Raw genomic sequence first — 20,479 nt, forward strand, 5'->3', positions numbered from 1 at the left:
TCCTGCCTGTCTATGTCCCCTGGCAATGTTGGTGATGGATAACAGAGGGTGGCAGTATGTCCTTCTTGTAACCACCACAAGCCCCCCCTCCACCCCTATGTTATTGACGGATAACGGAGGGTGGCAGCAGATTGTTCCTGTCACCACCACAAACTGTTAACCAACACATATATATCCACGGTGTCTTCAGCTTCAGATACACCAGGAGCCGGAACTGATAGGAAATCATCTGTGTCGTTGGCTCCCCGACCCTGGGTTTCCCATCGTGTTACGTCAACGTTTTTATGCTGAGGACAAATACTTTTGCCAACACTATACCAACCGTCAATGAAATCTTTTATAGTGCTCGAGCCTCTGCTGACCTTTTTTAATATGAACAGTCCCTTTCACATTTTTCCTGGCTTAGGACTGGCTAGCCCAGAAGCATGCTAAATATTTTTTGTTTTTTTTTCTTTTTACTTTCAGGTTTGTTCCTTTCTTCAACATTACTGGAGAAAACCATTATCATTTCAAATGGGCCATTGTCTAACTTCAGTATGGCTTCGGCCTTGGGACTATGTATTTGGCTATGTTAGTGACGGATAACGGAGGGTGGCAGTATGTCCTGCCTGTCTATGTCCCCTGGCAATGTTGGTGATGGATAACAGAGGGTGGCAGTATGTCCTTCTTGTAACCACCACAAGCCCCCCCTCCTCCCCTATGTTATTGACGGATAACGGAGGGTGGCAGCAGATTGTTCCTGTCACCACCACAAACTGTTAACCAACACATATATATCCACGGTGTCTTCAGCTTCAGATACACCAGCAGCCGGAACTGATGGGAAATCATCTGTGTCGTTGGCTCCCCGACCCTGGGTTTCCCGTCGTGTTACGTCAACGTTGTTTTGCTGAGGACAAATACTTTTGCCAACACTATACCAAGCGTCAATGAAAGCTGTTATAGTGCTCGAGCCTCTGCTGACCTTTTTTAATATGAACAGTCCCTTTCACATTTTTCCTGGCTTAGGACTGGCTAGCACAGAAGCATGCTAAATATTTTTTGTTTTTTTTCTTTTTACCTTCAGGTTTGTTCCTTTCTTCAACATTACTGGAGAAAACCATTATCATTTCAAATGGGCCATTGTCTAACTTCAGTATGGCTTCGGCCTTAGGGACTATGTATTTGGCTATGTTAGTGACGGATAACGGAGGGTGGCAGTATGTCCTTCCTGTCTATGTCCCCTGGCAATGTTAGTGATGGATAACAGAGGGTGGCAGTATGTCCTACTTGTAACCACCACAAGCCCCCCCTCCACCCCTATGTTATTGATGGATAACGGAGGGTGGCAGCAGATTGTTCCTGTCACCACCACAAACTGTTAACCAACACATATATATCCACGGTGTCTTCAGCTTCAGATACACCAGGAGCCGGAACTGATAGGAAATCATCTGTGTCGTTGGCTCCCCGACCCTGGGTTTCCCGTCGTGTTACGTCAACGTTGTTTTGCTGAGGACAAATACTTTTGCCAACACTATACCAAGCGTCAATGAAAGCTGTTATAGTGCTCGAGCCTCTGCTGAACCTTTCTTAATATGAACAGTCCCTTTCACATTTTTCCTGGCTTAGGAATGGCTAGCACAGAAGCATGCTAAATATTTTTTGTTTTTTTCATTTTACCTTCAGGTTTGTTCCTTTCTTCAACATTACTGGAGAAAACCATTATCATTTCAAATGGGCCATTGTCTAACTTCAGTATGGCTTCGGCCTTGGGACTATGTATTTGGCTATATTAGTGACGGATAACGGAGGGTGGCAGTATGTCCTTCCTGTCTATGTCCCCTGGCAATGTTAGTGATGGATAACAGAGGGTGGCAGTATGTCCTTCTTGTAACCACCACAAGCCCTCCCTCCAACCCTATGTTATTGACGGATAACGGAGGGTGGCAGCAGATTGTTCCTGTCACAACCACAAACTGTTAACCAACAAATATATATATACACGGTGTCTTCAGCTTAAGATACACCAGGAGCCGGAACTGATAGGAAATCATCTGTGTCGTTGGCTCCCCGACCCTGGGTTTCCCGTCGTGTTACGTCAACGTTGTTTTGCTGAGGACAAATACTTTTGCCAACACTATACCAAGTGTCAATGAAAGCTGTTATAGTGCTCGAGCCTCTGCTGACCTTTTTTAATATGTACAGTCCCTTTCACATTTTTCCTGGCTTAGGACTGGCTAGCACAGAAGCATGCTAAATATTTTTTGTTTTTTTTCTTTTTACCTTCAGGTTTGTTCCTTTCTTCAACATTACTGGAGAAAACCATTATCATTTCAAATGGGCCATTGTCTAACTTCAGTATGGTTTCGGCCTTGGGACTATGTATTTGGCTATGTTAGTGACGGATAACGGAGGGTGGCAGTATGTCCTTCCTGTCTATGTCCCCTGGCAATGTTAGTGATGGATAACAGAGGGTGGCAGTATGTCCTTCTTGTAACCACCACAAGCCCCCCCTCCACCCCTATGTAATTGACGGATAACGGAGGGTGGCAGCAGATTGTTCCTGTCACCACCACAAACTGTTAACCAACACATATATATCCACGGTATCTTCAGCTTCAGATACACCAGGAGCCGGAACTGATAGGAAATCATCTGTGTCGTTGGGTCCCCGACCCTGGGTTTCCCGTCGTGTTACGTCAACGTTGTTTTGCTGAGGACAAGTACTTTTGCCAACACTATACCAACCGTCAATGAAAGCTGTTATAGTGCTCGAGCCTCTGCTGACCTTTTTTAATATGAACAGTCCCTTTCACATTTTTCCTGGCTTAGGACTGGCTAGCACAGAAGCATGCTAAATATTTTTTGTTTTTTTTCTTTTTATCTTCAGGTTTGTTCCTTTCTTCAACATTACTGGAGAAAACCATTATCATTTCAAATGGGGCATTGTCTATCTTCAGTATGGCTTTGGCCTTGGGACTATGTATTTGGCTATGTTAGTGACGGATAATGGAGGGTGGCAGTATGTCCTTCCTGTCTATGTCCCCTGGCAATGTTAGTGATGGATAACAGAGGGTGGCAGTATGTCCTTCTTGTAACCACCACAAGCCCCCCCTCCACCCCTATTTTATTGACGGATAACGGAGGGTGGCAGCAGATTGTTCCTGTCACCACCACAAACTGTTAACATAACACATATATATCCACGGTGTCTTCAGCTTCAGATACACCAGGAGCCGGAACTGATAGGAAATCATCTGTGTCGTTGGTTCCCCGACAATGGGTTTCCCGTCGTGTTACATCAACGTTGTTTTGCTGAGGACAAATAATTTTGCCAACACTATACCAAGTGTCAATGAAAGCTGTTATAGTGCTCGAGCCTCTGCTGACCTTTTTTAATATGAACAGTCCCTTTCACATTTTTCCTGGCTTAGGACTGGCTAGCACAGAAGCATGCTAAATATTTTTTGTTTTTTTTCTATTTACCTTCAGGTTCGTTCCTTTCTACAACATTACTGGAGAAAATCATTATCATTTCAAATGGGCCATTGTCTAACTTCAGTATGGCTTCGGCCTTGGGACTATGTATTTGGCTATGTTAGTGACGGATAACGGAGGGTGGCAGTATGTCCTTCCTGTCTATGTCCCCTGGCAATGTTAGTGATGGATAACAGAGGGTGGCAGTATGTCCTTCTTGTAACCACCACAAGCCCCCCTCCACCCCTATGTTATTGACGGATAACGGGGGTTGGCAGCAATTTGTTCCTGTCACCACCTCAAACTGTTAACCAACACATATATATCCACGGTGTCTTCAGCTTCAGATACACCAGGAGCCGGAACTGATAGGAAATCATCTGTGTCGTTGGCTCCCCGACCCTGGGTTTCCCGTCGTGTTACGTCAACGTTGTTTTGCTGAGGACAAATACTTTTGCCAACACTATACCAAGTGTCAATGAAAGCTGTTATAGTGCTCGAGCCTCTGCTGACCTTTTTCAATATGAACAGTCCCTTTCACATTTTTCCTGGCTTAGGACTGGCTAGCACAGAAGCATGCTAAATATTTTTTGTTTTTTTTCTTTTTACCTTCAGGTTTGTTCCTTTCTTCAACATTACTGGAGAAAACCATTATCATTTCAAATGGGCCATTGTCTAACATCAGTATGGCTTCGGCCTTGGGACTATGTATTTGGCTATGTTAGTGACGGATAACGGAGGGTGGCAGTATGTCCTTCCCGTCTATGTCCCCTGGCAATGTTAGTGATGGATAACAGAGGGTGGCAGTATGTCCTTCTTGTAACCACCACAAGCCCCCCCTCCACCCCTATGTTATTGACGGATAACGGAGGGTGGCAGCAGATTGTTCCTGTCACCACCACAAACTGTTAACCAACACATATATATCCACGGTGTCTTCAGCTTCAGATACACCAGGAGCCGGAACTGATAGGAAATCATCTGTGTCGTTGGCTCCCCGACCCTGGGTTTCCCGTCGTGTTACGTCAACGTTGTTTTGCTGAGGACAAATACTTTTGCCAACACTATACCAACCGACAATGAAAGCTGTTATAGTGCTCGAGCCTCTGCTGACCTTTTTTAATATGAACAGTCCCTTTCACATTTTTCCTGGCTTACGACTGACTAGCACAGAAGCATGCTAAATATTTTTTGTTTTTTTCTATTTACCTTCAGGTTTGTTCCTTTCTTCAACATTACTGGAGAAAACCATTATCATTTCAAATGGGCCATTGTCTAACTTCAGTATGGCTTCGGCCTTGGGACTATGTATTTGGCTATGTTAGTGACGGATAACGGAGGGTGGCAGTATGTCCTTCCTGTCTATATCCCCTGGCAATGTTAGTGATGGATAACAGAGGGTGGCAGTATGTCCTTCTTGTAACCACCACAAGCCCCCCCTCCACCCCTATGTTATTGACTCATAACGGAGAGTGGCAGCAGATTGTTCCTGTCACCACCACAAACTGTTAACCAACACATATATATCCACGGTGTCTTCAGCTTCAGATACACCAGGAGCCGGAACTGATAGGAAATCATCTGTGTCGTTGGCCCCCCAACCCTGGGTTTCCCGTCGTGTTACGTCAACGTTGTTTTGCTGAGGACAAATACTTTCGCCAACACTATACCAAGTGTCAATGAAATCTGTTATAGTGCTCGACCCTCTGCTGACCTTTTTTAATATGAACAGTCCCTTTCACATTTTTCCTGGCTTAGGACTGGCTAGCACAGAAGCATGCTAAATATTTTTTGTTTTTTTTTCTTTTTACCTTCAGGTTTGTTCCTTTCTTCAACATTACTGGAGAAAACCATTATCATTTCAAATGGGCCATTGTCTAACTTCAGTATGGCTTCGGCCTTGGGACTATGTATTTGGCTATGTTAGTGACGGATAACGGAGGGTGGCAGTATGTCCTGCCTGTCTATGTCCCCTGGCAATGTTGGTGATGGATAACAGAGGGTGGCAGTATGTCCTTCTTGTAACCACCACAAGCCCCCCCTCCTCCCCTATGTTATTGACGGATAACGGAGGGTGGCAGCAGATTGTTCCTGTCACCACCACAAACTGTTAACCAACACATATATATCCACGGTGTCTTCAGCTTCAGATACACCAGGAGCCGGAACTGATAGGAAATCATCTGTGTCGTTGGCTCCCCGACCCTGGGTTTCCCGTCGTGTTACGTCAACGTTGTTTTGCTGAGGACAAATACTTTTGCCAACACTATACCAACCGTCAATGAAAGCTGTTATAGTGCTCGAGCCTCTGCTGCCCTTTTTTAATATGAACAGTCCCTTTCACATTTTTCCTGGCTTAGGACTGGCTAGCACAGAAGCATGCTAAATATTTTTTGTTTTTTTTCTTTTTACATTCAGGTTTGTTCCTTTCTTCAACATTACTGGAGAAAACCATTATCATTTCAAATGGGCCATTGTCTAACTTCAGTATGGCTTCGGCCTTAGGGACTATGTATTTGGCTATGTTAGTGACGGATAACGGAGGGTGGCAGTATGTCCTTCCTGTCTATGTCCCCTGGCAATGTTAGTGATGGATAACAGAGGGTGGCAGTATGTCCTTCTTGTAACCACCACAAGCCCCCCCTCCACCCCTATGTTATTGATGGATAACGGAGGGTGGCAGCAGATTGTTCCTGTCACCACCACAAACTGTTAACCAACACATATATATCCACGGTGTCTTCAGCTTCAGATACACCAGGAGCCGGAACTGATAGGAAATCATCTGTGTCGTTGGCTCCCCGACCCTGGGTTTCCCGTCGTGTTACGTCAACGTTGTTTTGCTGAGGACAAATACTTTTGCCAACACTATACCAACCGTCAATGAAAGCTGTTATAGTGCTCGAGCCTCTGCTGACCTTTTTTAATATGAACAGCCCCTTTCACATTTTTCCTGGCTTAGGACTGGCTAGCACAGAAGCATGCTAAATATTTTTTGTTTTTTTTCTTTTTACCTTCAGGTTTGTTCCTTTCTTCAACATTACTGGAGAAAACCATTATCATTTCAAATGGGCCATTGTCTAACTTCAGTATGGCTTCGGCCTTGGGACTATGTATTTGGCTATGTTAGTGACGGATAACGGAGGGTGGCAGTATGTCCTTCCTGTCTATGTCACCTGGCAATGTTAGTGATGGATAACAGAGGGTGGCAGTATGTCCTTCTTGTAACCACCACAAGCCCCCCCTCCACCCCTATGTTATTGACGGATAACGGAGGGTGGCAGCAGATTGTTCCTGTCACCACCACAAACTGTTAACCAACACATATATATCCACGGTGTCTTCAGCTTCAGATACACCAGGAGCCGGAACTGATAGGAAATCATCTGTGTCGTTGGCTCCCCGACCCTGGGTTTCCCGTCGTGTTACGTCAACGTTGCTTTGCTGAGGACAAATACTTTTGCCAACACTATACCAAGTGTCAATGAAAGCTGTTATAGTGCTCGAGCCTCTGCTGACCTTTTTTAATATGAACAGTCCCTTTCACATTTTTCCTGGCTTAGGACTGGCTAGCACAGAAGCATGCTAAATATTTTTTGTTTTTTTCCTTTTACCTACAGGATTGTTCCTTTCTTCAACATTACTGGAGAAAACCATTATCATTTCAAATGGGCCATTGTCTAACTTCAGTATGGCTTCGGCCTTGGGACTATGTATTTGGCTATGTTAGTGACGGATAACGGAGGGTGGCAGTATGTCCTTCCTGTCTATATCCCCTGGCAATGTTAGTGATGGATAACAGAGGGTGGCAGTATGTCCTTCTTGTAACCACCACAAGCCCCCCCTCCACCCCTATGTTATTGACTCATAATGGAGAGTGGCAGCAGATTGTTCCTGTCACCACCACAAGCTGTTAACCAACACATATATATCCACGGTGTCTTCAGCGTCAGATACACCAGGAGCCGGAACTGATAGGAAATCATCTGTGTCGTTGGGTTCCCGACCCTGGGTTTCCCGTCGTGTTACGTCAACGTTGTTTTGCTGAGGACAAATACTTTTGCCAAAACTATACCAACCGTCAGTGAAAGGTGTTATAGTGCTCGAGCCTCTGCTGACCTTTTTTAATATGAACAGTCCCTTTCACATTTTTCCTGGCTTAGGACTGGCTAGCACAGATGCATGCTAAATATTTTTTGTTTTTTTTTCTTTTTACCTTCAGGTTTGTTCCTTTCTTCACGTTACTGGAGAAAACCATTATCATTTCAAATGGGCCATTGTCTAACTTCAGTATGGCTTCGGCCTTGGGACTATGTATTTGGCTATGTTAGTGACGGATAACGGAGGGTGGCAGTATGTCCTTCCTGTCTATGTCCCCTGGCAATGTTAGTGATGGATAACAGAGAGTGGCAGTATGTCCTTCTTGTAACCACCACAAGCCCCCCTTCCACCCCTATGTTATTGACAGATAACGGAGGGTGGCAGCAGATTGTTCCTGTCACCACCACAAACTGTTAACCAACACATATATATCCACGGTGTCTTCAGCGTCAGATACACCAGGAGACGGAACTGATCGGAAATCATCTGTGTCGTTGGCTCCCCGACCCTGGGTTTCCCGTCGTGTTACGTCAACGTTGTTTTGCTGAGGACAAATACTTTTGCCAATACTATACCAACCGCCAATGAAAGCTGTTATAGTGCTCGAGCCTCTGCTGACCTTTTTTAATATGAACAATCCCTTTCACATTTTTCCTGGCTTAGGACTGGCTAGCACAGCAGCATGCTAAATATTTTTTTTTTTCTTTTTACCTTCAGGTTTGTTCCTTTCTTCAACATTACTGGAGAAAACCATTATCATTTCAATTGGGCCATTGTCTAACTTCAATATGGCTTCGGCCTTGGGACTATGTATTTGGCTATGTTAGTGACGGATAATGGAGGGTGGCAGTATGTCCTTCCTGTCTATGTCCCCTGGCAATGTTAGTGATGGATAACAGAGGGTGGCAGTATGTCCTTCTTGAACCACCACAAGCCCCCCCTCCACCCCTATGTTATTGACGGATAACGGAGGGTGGCAGCAGATTGTTCCTGTCACCACCACAAACTGTTAACCAACACATATATATCCACGGTGTCTTCAGCTTAAGATACACCAGGAGTTGGAACTGATAGGAAATCATCTGTGTCGTTGACTCCCAGACCCTGAGATTCCCGTCGTGTTACGTCACCGTTGTTTTGCTGAGGACAAATACTTTTGCGAACACTGTACCAACCGTCAATGAAATCTGTTATAGTGCTCGACCCTCTGCTGACCTTTTTTAATATGAACAGTCCCTTTCACATTTTTCCTGGCTTAGGACTGGCTAGCACAGAAGCATGCTAAATATTTTTTGTTTTTTTCTCTTTTTACCTTCAGGTTTGTTCCTTTCTTCAACATTACTGGAGAAAACCTTTATCATTTCAAATGGGCCATTGTCTAACTTCAGTATGGCTTCGGCCTTGGGACTATGTATTTGGCTATGTTAGTGACGGATAACGGAGGGTGGCAGTATGTCCTGCCTGTCTATGTCCCCTGGCAATGTTAGTGATGGATAACAGAGGGTGGCAGTATGTCCTTCTTGTAACCACCACAAGCCCCCCCTCCTCCCCTATGTTATTGACGGATAACGGAGGGTGGCAGCAGATTGTTCCTGTCACCACCACAAACTGTTAACCATCACATATATATCCACGGTGTCTTCAGCTTCAGATACACCAGGAGCCGGAACTGATAGGAAATCATCTGTGTCGTTGGCTCCCCGACCCTGGGTTTCCCGTCGTGTTACGTCAACGTTGTTTTGCTGTGGACAAATACTTTTGCCAACACTATACCAACCGTCAATGAAAGCTGTTATAGTGCTCGAGCCTCTGCTGACCTTTTTTGATATGAACAGTCCCTTTCACATTTTTCCTGGCTTAGGACTGGCTAGCACAGAAGCATGCTAAATATTTTTTGTTTTTTTTCTTTTTACCTTCAGGTTTGTTCCTTTCTTCAACATTACTGGAGAAAACCATTATCATTTCAAATGGGCCATTGTCTAACTTCAGTATGGTTTCGGCCTTGGGACTATGTATTTGGCTATGTTAGTGACGGATAACGGAGGGTGGCAGTATGTCCTGCCTGTCTATGTCCCCTGGCAATGTTAGTGATGGATAACAGAGGGTGGCAGTATGTCCTTCTTGTAACCACCACAAGCCCCCACTCCACCCCTATGTTATTGACGGATAACGGAGGGTGGCAGCAGATTGTTCCTGTCACCACCACAAACTGTTAACCAACACATATATATCCACGGTATCTTCAGCTTCAGATACACCAGGAGCCGGAACTGATAGGAAATCATCAGTGTCGTTGGCTCCCCGACCCTGGGTTTCCCGTCGTGTTACGTCAACGTTGTTTTGCTGAGGACAAATACTTTTGCCAACACTATACCAAGCGTCAATGAAAGCTGTTATAGTGCTCGAGCCTCTGCTGACCTTTTTTAATATGAACAGTCCCTTTCACATTTTTCCTGGCTTAGGACTGGCTAGCACAGAAGCATGCTAAATATTTTTTGTTTTTTTTCTTTTTACCTTCAGGTTTGTTCCTTTCTTCACCATTACTCTAGAAAACCATTATCATTTCAAATGGGCCATTGTCTAACTTCAGTATGGCTTTGGCCTTGGGACTATGTATTTGGCTATGTTAGTGACGGATAACGGAGGGTGGCAGTATGTCCTTCCTGTCTATGTCCCCTGGCAATGTTAGTGATGGATAACAGAGGGTGGCAGTATGTCCTTCTTGTAACCACCACAAGCCCCCCCTCCACCCCTATGTTATTGACGGATAACGGAGGGTGGCAGCAGATTGTTCCTGTCACCACCACAAACTGTTAACATAACACATATATATCCACGGTGTCTTCAGCTTCGGATACACCAGGAGCCGGAACTGATAGGAAATCATCTGTGTCGTTGGGTCCCCGACCCTGGGTTTCCCGTCGTGTTACGTCAACGTTGTTTTGCTGAGGACAAATACTTTTGCCAACACTATACCAAGTATCAATGAAAGCTGTTATAGTGCTCGAGCCTCTGCTGACCTTTTTTAATATGAACAGTCCCTTTCACATTTTTCCTGGCTTAGGACTGGCTAGCACAGAAGCATGCTAAAAATTTTTTTTTTTTTCTTTTTACCTTCAGGTTTGTTCCTTTCTTCAACATTACTGGAGAAAACCATTATCATTTCAAATGGGCCATTGTCAAACTTCAGTATGGCTTCGGCCTTGGGACTATGTATTTGGCTATGTTAGTGACGGATAACGGAGGGTGGCAGTATGTCCTTCCTGTCTATGTCCCCTGGCAATGTTAGTGATGGATAACAGAGGGTGGCAGTATGTCCTTCTTGTAACCACCACAAGCCCCCCCTCCACACCTATGTTATTGACGGATAACGGAGAGTGGCAGCAGATTGTTCCTGTCACCACCACAAACTGTTAACCATCACATATATATCCACGGTGTCTTGAGCTTCAGATACACCAGGAGCCGGAACTGATAGGAAATCATCTGTGTCGTTGGCTCCCCGACCCTGGGTTTCCCGTCGTGTTACGTCAACGTTGTTTTGCTGAGGACAAATACTTTTGCCAACACTATACCAACCGTCAATGAAATCTGTTATAGTGCTCGAGCCTCTGCTGACCTTTTTTAATATGAACAGTCCCTTTCACATTTTTCCTGGCTTAGGACTGGCTAGCACAGAAGCATGCTAAATATTTTTTGTTTTTTTTTCTTTTTACCTTCAGGTTTGTTCCTTTCTTCAACATTACTGGAGAAAACCATTATCATTTCAAATGGGCCATTGTCCAACTTCAGTATGGCTTCGGCCTTGGGACTATGTATTTGGCTATGTTAGTGACGGATAACGGAGGGTGGCAGTATGTCCTGCCTGTCTATGTCCCCTGGCAATGTTGGTGATGGATAACAGAGGGTGGCAGTATGTCCTTCTTGTAACCACCACAAGCCCCTCCTCCTCCCCTAGGTTATTGACGGATAACGGAGGTTGGCAGCAGATTGTTCCTGTCACCACCACAAACTGTTAACCAACACATATATATCCACGGTGTCTTCAGCTTCAGATACACCAGGAGCCGGAACTGATAGGAAATCATCTGTGTCGTTGGCTCCCCGACCCTGGGTTTCCCGTCGTGTTACGTCAACGTTGTTTTGCTGTGGACAAATACTTTTGCCAACACTATACCAACCGTCAATGAAAGCTGTTATAGTGCTCGAGCCTCTGCTGACCTTTTTTGATATGAACAGTCCCTTTCACATTTTTCCTGGCTTAGGACTGGCTAGCACAGCAGCATGCTAAATATTTTTTTTTTTCTTTTTACCTTCAGGTTTGTTCCTTTCTTCAACATTACTGGAGAAAACCATTATCATTTCAATTGGGCCATTGTCTAACTTCAATATGGCTTCGGCCTTGGGACTATGTATTTGGCTATGTTAGTGACGGATAATGGAGGGTGGCAGTATGTCCTTCCTGTCTATGTCCCCTGGCAATGTTAGTGATGGATAACAGAGGGTGGCAGTATGTCCTTCTTGAACCACCACAAGCCCCCCCTCCACCCCTATGTTATTGACGGATAACGGAGGGTGGCAGCAGATTGTTCCTGTCACCACCACAAACTGTTAACCAACACATATATATCCACGGTGTCTTCAGCTTAAGATACACCAGGAGTTGGAACTGATAGGAAATCATCTGTGTCGTTGACTCCCAGACCCTGAGATTCCCGTCGTGTTACGTCACCGTTGTTTTGCTGAGGACAAATACTTTTGCGAACACTGTACCAACCGTCAATGAAATCTGTTATAGTGCTCGACCCTCTGCTGACCTTTTTTAATATGAACAGTCCCTTTCACATTTTTCCTGGCTTAGGACTGGCTAGCACAGAAGCATGCTAAATATTTTTTGTTTTTTTCTCTTTTTACCTTCAGGTTTGTTCCTTTCTTCAACATTACTGGAGAAAACCTTTATCATTTCAAATGGGCCATTGTCTAACTTCAGTATGGCTTCGGCCTTGGGACTATGTATTTGGCTATGTTAGTGACGGATAACGGAGGGTGGCAGTATGTCCTGCCTGTCTATGTCCCCTGGCAATGTTAGTGATGGATAACAGAGGGTGGCAGTATGTCCTTCTTGTAACCACCACAAGCCCCCCCTCCTCCCCTATGTTATTGACGGATAACGGAGGGTGGCAGCAGATTGTTCCTGTCACCACCACAAACTGTTAACCATCACATATATATCCACGGTGTCTTCAGCTTCAGATACACCAGGAGCCGGAACTGATAGGAAATCATCTGTGTCGTTGGCTCCCCGACCCTGGGTTTCCCGTCGTGTTACGTCAACGTTGTTTTGCTGTGGACAAATACTTTTGCCAACACTATACCAACCGTCAATGAAAGCTGTTATAGTGCTCGAGCCTCTGCTGACCTTTTTTGATATGAACAGTCCCTTTCACATTTTTCCTGGCTTAGGACTGGCTAGCACAGAAGCATGCTAAATATTTTTTGTTTTTTTTCTTTTTACCTTCAGGTTTGTTCCTTTCTTCAACATTACTGGAGAAAACCATTATCATTTCAAATGGGCCATTGTCTAACTTCAGTATGGTTTCGGCCTTGGGACTATGTATTTGGCTATGTTAGTGACGGATAACGGAGGGTGGCAGTATGTCCTGCCTGTCTATGTCCCCTGGCAATGTTAGTGATGGATAACAGAGGGTGGCAGTATGTCCTTCTTGTAACCACCACAAGCCCCCACTCCACCCCTATGTTATTGACGGATAACGGAGGGTGGCAGCAGATTGTTCCTGTCACCACCACAAACTGTTAACCAACACATATATATCCACGGTATCTTCAGCTTCAGATACACCAGGAGCCGGAACTGATAGGAAATCATCAGTGTCGTTGGCTCCCCGACCCTGGGTTTCCCGTCGTGTTACGTCAACGTTGTTTTGCTGAGGACAAATACTTTTGCCAACACTATACCAAGCGTCAATGAAAGCTGTTATAGTGCTCGAGCCTCTGCTGACCTTTTTTAATATGAACAGTCCCTTTCACATTTTTCCTGGCTTAGGACTGGCTAGCACAGAAGCATGCTAAATATTTTTTGTTTTTTTTCTTTTTACCTTCAGGTTTGTTCCTTTCTTCACCATTACTGGAGAAAACCATTATCATTTCAAATGGGCCATTGTCTAACTTCAGTATGGCTTTGGCCTTGGGACTATGTATTTGGCTATGTTAGTGACGGATAACGGAGGGTGGCAGTATGTCCTTCCTGTCTATGTCCCCTGGCAATGTTAGTGATGGATAACAGAGGGTGGCAGTATGTCCTTCTTGTAACCACCACAAGCCCCCCCTCCACCCCTATGTTATTGACGGATAACGGAGGGTGGCAGCAGATTGTTCCTGTCACCACCACAAACTGTTAACATAACACATATATATCCACGGTGTCTTCAGCTTCGGATACACCAGGAGCCGGAACTGATAGGAAATCATCTGTGTCGTTGGGTCCCCGACCCTGGGTTTCCCGTCGTGTTACGTCAACGTTGTTTTGCTGAGGACAAATACTTTTGCCAACACTATACCAAGTATCAATGAAAGCTGTTATAGTGCTCGAGCCTCTGCTGACCTTTTTTAATATGAACAGTCCCTTTCACATTTTTCCTGGCTTAGGACTGGCTAGCACAGAAGCATGCTAAAAATTTTTTTTTTTTTCTTTTTACCTTCAGGTTTGTTCCTTTCTTCAACATTACTGGAGAAAACCATTATCATTTCAAATGGGCCATTGTCAAACTTCAGTATGGCTTCGGCCTTGGGACTATGTATTTGGCTATGTTAGTGACGGATAACGGAGGGTGGCAGTATGTCCTTCCTGTCTATGTCCCCTGGCAATGTTAGTGATGGATAACAGAGGGTGGCAGTATGTCCTTCTTGTAACCACCACAAGCCCCCCCTCCACACCTATGTTATTGACGGATAACGGAGAGTGGCAGCAGATTGTTCCTGTCACCACCACAAACTGTTAACCATCACATATATATCCACGGTGTCTTGAGCTTCAGATACACCAGGAGCCGGAACTGATAGGAAATCATCTGTGTCGTTGGCTCCCCGACCCTGGGTTTCCCGTCGTGTTACGTCAACGTTGTTTTGCTGAGGACAAATACTTTTGCCAACACTATACCAACCGTCAATGAAATCTGTTATAGTGCTCGAGCCTCTGCTGACCTTTTTTAATATGAACAGTCCCTTTCACATTTTTCCTGGCTTAGGACTGGCTAGCACAGAAGCATGCTAAATATTTTTTGTTTTTTTTTCTTTTTACCTTCAGGTTTGTTCCTTTCTTCAACATTACTGGAGAAAACCATTATCATTTCAAATGGGCCATTGTCCAACTTCAGTATGGCTTCGGCCTTGGGACTATGTATTTGGCTATGTTAGTGACGGATAACGGAGGGTGGCAGTATGTCCTGCCTGTCTATGTCCCCTGGCAATGTTGGTGATGGATAACAGAGGGTGGCAGTATGTCCTTCTTGTAACCACCACAAGCCCCTCCTCCTCCCCTAGGTTATTGACGGATAACGGAGGTTGGCAGCAGATTGTTCCTGTCACCACCACAAACTGTTAACCAACACATATATATCCACGGTGTCTTCAGCTTCAGATACACCAGGAGCCGGAACTGATAGGAAATCATCTGTGTCGTTGGCTCCCCGACCCTGGGTTTCCCGTCGTGTTACGTCAACGTTGTTTTGCTGAGGACAAATACTTTTGCCAACACTATACCAACCGTCAATGAAAGCTGTTATAGTGCTCGAGCCTCTGCTGACCTTTTTTAATATGAACAGTCCCTTTCACATTTTTCCTGGCTTAGGACTCGCTAGCACAGAAGCATGCTAAATATTTTTTGTTTTTTTTCTTTTTACATTCAGGTTTGTTCCTTTCTTCAACATTACTGGAGAAAACCATTGTCATTTCAAATGGGCCATTGTCTAACTTCAGTATGGCTTCGGCCTTGGGACTATGTATTTGGCTATGTTAGTGATGGATAACGGAGGGTGGCAGTATGTCCTTCCTGTCTATGTCCCCTGGCAAAGTTAGTGATGGATAACAGAGGGTGGCAGTATGTCCTTCTTGTAACCACCACAAGCCCCCCCTCCACCCCTATGTTATTGACTCATAACGGAGGGTGGCAGCAGATTGTTCCTGTCACCACCACAAACTGTTAACCAACACATATATATACACGGTGTCTTCAGCTTAAGATACACCAGGAGCCGGAACTGATAGGAAATCACCTGTGTCGTTGGCTCCCCGACACTGGGTTTCCCGTCGTGTTACGTCAACGTTGTTTTGCTGAGGACAAATACTTTTGCCAACACTATACCAACCGTCAATGAAAGCTGTTATAGTGCTCGAGCCTCTGCTGACCTTTTTTGATATGAACAGTCCCTTTCACATTTTTCCTGGCTTAGGACTGGCTAGCACAGAAGCATGCTAAATATTTTTTGTTTTTTTTCTTTTTACCTTCAGGTTTGTTCCTTTCTTCAACATTACTGGAGAAAACCATTATCATTTCAAATGGGCCATTGTCTAACTTCAGTATGGCTTCGGCCTTGGGACTATGTATTTGGCTATGTTAGTGACGGATAACGGAGGGTGGCAGTATGTCCTGCCTGTCTATGTCCCCTGGCAATGTTGGTGATGGATAACAGAGGGTGGCAGTATGTCCTTCTTGTAACCACCACAAGCCCCCCCTCCTCCCCTATGTTATTGACGGATAACGGAGGTTGGCAGCAGATTGTTCCTGTCACCACCACAAACTGTTAACCAACACATATATATCCACGGTGTCTTCAGCTTCAGATACACCAGGAGCCGGAACTGATAGGAAATCATCTGTGTCGTTGGCTCCCCGACCCTGGGTTTCCCGTCGTGTTACGTCAACGTTGTTTTGCTGAGGACAAATACTTTTGCCAACACTATACCAACCGTCAATGAAAGCTGTTATAGTGCTCGAGCCTCTGCTGACCTTTTTTAATATGAACAGTCCCTTTCACATTTTTCCTGGCTTAGGACTCGCTAGCACAGAAGCATGCTAAAAATTTTTTTTTTTCTTTTGACCTTCAGGTTTGTTCCTTTCTTCAACATTACTGGAGAAAACCATTATCATTTCAAATGGGCCATTGTCAAACTTCAGTATGGCTTCGGCCTTGGGACTATGTATTTGGCTATGTTAGTGACGGATAACGGAGGGTGGCAGTATGTCCTTCCTGTCTATGTCCCCTGGCAATGTTAGTGATGGATAACAGAGGGTGGCAGTATGTCCTTCTTGTAACCACCACAAGCCCCCCCTCCACACCTATGTTATTGACGGATAACGGAGAGTGGCAGCAGATTGTTCCTGTCACCACCACAAACTGTTAACCATCACATATATATCCACGGTGTCTTGAGCTTCAGATACACCAGGAGCCGGAACTGATAGGAAATCATCTGTGTCGTTGGCTCCCCGACCCTGGGTTTCCCGCCGTGTTACGTCAACGTTGTTTTGCTGAGGACAAATACTTTTGCCAACACTATACCAACCGTCAATGAAAGCTGTTATAGTGCTCGACCCTCTGCTGACCTTTTTTAATATGAACAGTCCCTTTCACATTTTTCCTGGCTTAGGACTGGCTAGCACAGAAGCATGCTAAATATTTTTTGTTTTTTTTTTCTTTTTACCTTCAGGTTTGTTCCTTTCTTCAACATTACTGGAGAAAACCATTATCATTTCAAATGGGCCATTGTCTAACTTCAGTATGGCTTCGGCCTTGGGACTATGTATTTGGCTATGTTAGTGACGGATAACGGAGGGTGGCAGTATGTCCTGCCTGTCTATGTCCCCTGGCAATGTTGGTGATGGATAACAGAGGGTGGCAGTATGTCCTTCTTGTAACCACTACAAGCCCCCCCTCCTCCCCTATGTTATTGACGGATAACGGAGGGTGGCAGCAGATTGTTCCTGTCACCACCACAAACTGTTAACCAACACATATATATCCACGGTGTCTTCAGCTTCAGATACACCAGGAGCCGGAACTGATAGGAAATCATCTGTGTCGTTGGCTCCCCGACCCTGGGTTTCCCGTCGTTTTACGTCAACGTTGTTTTGCTGAGGACAAATACTTTTGCCAACACTATACCAAGTGTCAATGAAAGCTGTTATAGTGCTCGAGCCTCTGCTGACCTTTTTTAATATGAACAGTCCCTTTCACATTTTTCCTGGCTTAGGACTGGCTAGCACAGAAGCATGCTAAATATTTTTTGTTTTTTTTCTTTTTACATTCAGGTTTGTTCCTTTCTTCAACATTACTGGAGAAAACCATTGTCATTTCAAATGGGCCATTGTCTAACTTCAGTATGGCTTCGGCCTTGGGACTATGTATTTGGCTATGTTAGTGATGGATAACGGAGGGTGGCAGTATGTCCTTCCTGTCTATGTCCCCTGGCAATGTTAGTGATGGATAACAGAGGGTGGCAGTATGTCCTTCTTGTAACCACCACAAGCCCCCCCTCCACCCCTATGTTATTGACTCATAACGGAGGGTGGCAGCAGATTGTTCCTGTCACCACCACAAACTGTTAACCAACACATATATATACACGGTGTCTTCAGCTTAAGATACACCAGGAGCCAGAACTAATAGGAAATCACCTGTGTCGTTGGCTCCCCGACACTGGGTTTCCCGTCGTGTTACGTCAACGTTGTTTTGCTGAGGACAAATACTTTTGCCAACACTATACCAACCGTCAATGAAAGCTGTTATAGTGCTCGAGCCTCTGCTGACCTTTTTTGATATGAACAGTCCCTTTCACATTTTTCCTGGCTTAGGACTGGCTAGCACAGAAGCATGCTAAATATTTTTTGTTTTTTTTCTTTTTACCTTCAGGTTTGTTCCTTTCTTCAACATTACTGGAGAAAACCATTATCATTTCAAATGGGCCATTGTCTAACTTCTGTATGGTTTCGGCCTTGGGACTATGTATTTGGCTATGTTAGTGACGGATAACGGAGGGTGGCAGTATGTCCTTCCTGTCTATGTCCCCTGGCAATGTTAGTGATGGATAACAGAGGGTGGCAGTATGTCCTTCTTGTAACCACCACAAGCCCCCACTCCACCCCTATGTTATTGACGGATAACGGAGGGTGGCAGCAGATTGTTCCTGTCACCACCACAAACTGTTAACCAACACATATATATCCACGGTATCTTCAGCTTCAGATACACCAGGAGCCGGAACTGATAGGAAATCATCTGTGTCGTTGGCTCCCCGACCCTGGGTTTCCCGTCGTGTTACGTCAACGTTGTTTTGCTGAGGACAAATACTTTTGCCAACACTATACCAACCGTCAATGAAAGCTGTTATAGTGCTCGAGCCTCTGCTGACCTTTTTTAATATGAACAGTCCCTTTCACATTTTTCCTGGCTTAGGACTGGCTAGCACAGAAGCATGCTAAAAATTTTTTTTTTTTCTTTTGACCTGCACGTTTGTTCCTTTCTTCAACATTACTGGAGAAAACCATTATCATTTCAAATGGGCCATTGTCTAACTTCAGTATGGCTTCGGCCTTGGGACTATGTATTTGGCTATGTTAGTGACGGATAACGGAGGGTGGCAGTATGTCCTTCCTGTCTATGTCCCCTGGCAATGTTAGTGATGGATAACAGAGGGTGGCAGTATGTCCTTCTTGTAACCACCACAAGCCCCCCCTCCACACCTATGTTATTGACGGATAACGGAGGGTGGCAGCAGATTGTTCCTGTCACCACCACAAACTGTTAACCAACACATATATATCCACGGTGTCTTCAGCGTCAGATACACCAGGAGCCGGAACTGATAGGAAATCATCTGTGTCGTTGGGTCCCCGACCCTGGGTTTCCCGTCGTGTTACGTCAACTTTGATTTGCTGAGGACAAATACTTTTGCCAACACTATACCAACCGTCAATGAAAGCTGTTATAGTGCTCGAGCCTCTGCTGACCTTTTTTAATATGAACAGTCCCTTTCACATTTTTCCTGGCTTAGGACTGGCTAGCACAGAAGCATGCTAAATATTTTTTGTTTTTTTTTCTTTTTACCTTCAGGTTTGTTCCTTTCTTCAACATTACTGGAGAAAACCATTATCATTTCAAATGGGCCATTCTCTAACTTCAGTATGGCTTCGGCCTTGGGACTATGTACTTGGCTATGTTAGTGACGGATAACGGAGGGTGGCAGTATGTCCTTCCTGTCTATGTCCCCTGGCAATGTTAGTGATGGATAACAGAGGGTGGCAGTATGTCCTTCTTGTAACCACTACAAGCCCCCCCTCCACCGCTATGTTATTGTTTCATAACGGAGGGTGGCAGCAGATTGTTCCTGTCACCACCACAAACTGTTAACCAACACATATATATACACGGTGTCTTCAGCTTAAGATACACCAGGAGCCGGAACTGATAGGAAATCACCTGTGTCGTTGGCTCCCCGACACTGGGTTTCCCGTCGTGTTACGTCAACGTTGTTTTGCTGAGGACAAATACTTTTGCCAACACTATACCAACCGTCAATGAAAGCTGTTATAGTGCTCGAGCCTCTGCTGACCTTTTTTGATATGAACAGTCCCTTTCACATTTTTCCTGGCTTAGGACTGGCTAGCACAGAAGCATGCTAAATATTTTTTGTTTTTTTTCTTTTTACCTTCAGGTTTGTTCCTTTCTTCAACATTACTGGAGAAAACCATTATCATTTCAAATGGGCCATTGTCTAACTTCAGTATGGTTTCGGCCTTGGGACTATGTATTTGGCATTGTTAGTGACGGATAACGGAGGGTGGCAGTATGTCCTTCCTGTCTATGTCCCCTGGCAATGTTAGTGATGGATAACAGAGGGTGGC

Source organism: Schistocerca gregaria, chromosome 5, assembly GCF_023897955.1.
Source record: "Schistocerca gregaria isolate iqSchGreg1 chromosome 5, iqSchGreg1.2, whole genome shotgun sequence".
NCBI classification, from domain to species: domain Eukaryota; kingdom Metazoa; phylum Arthropoda; class Insecta; order Orthoptera; family Acrididae; genus Schistocerca; species Schistocerca gregaria.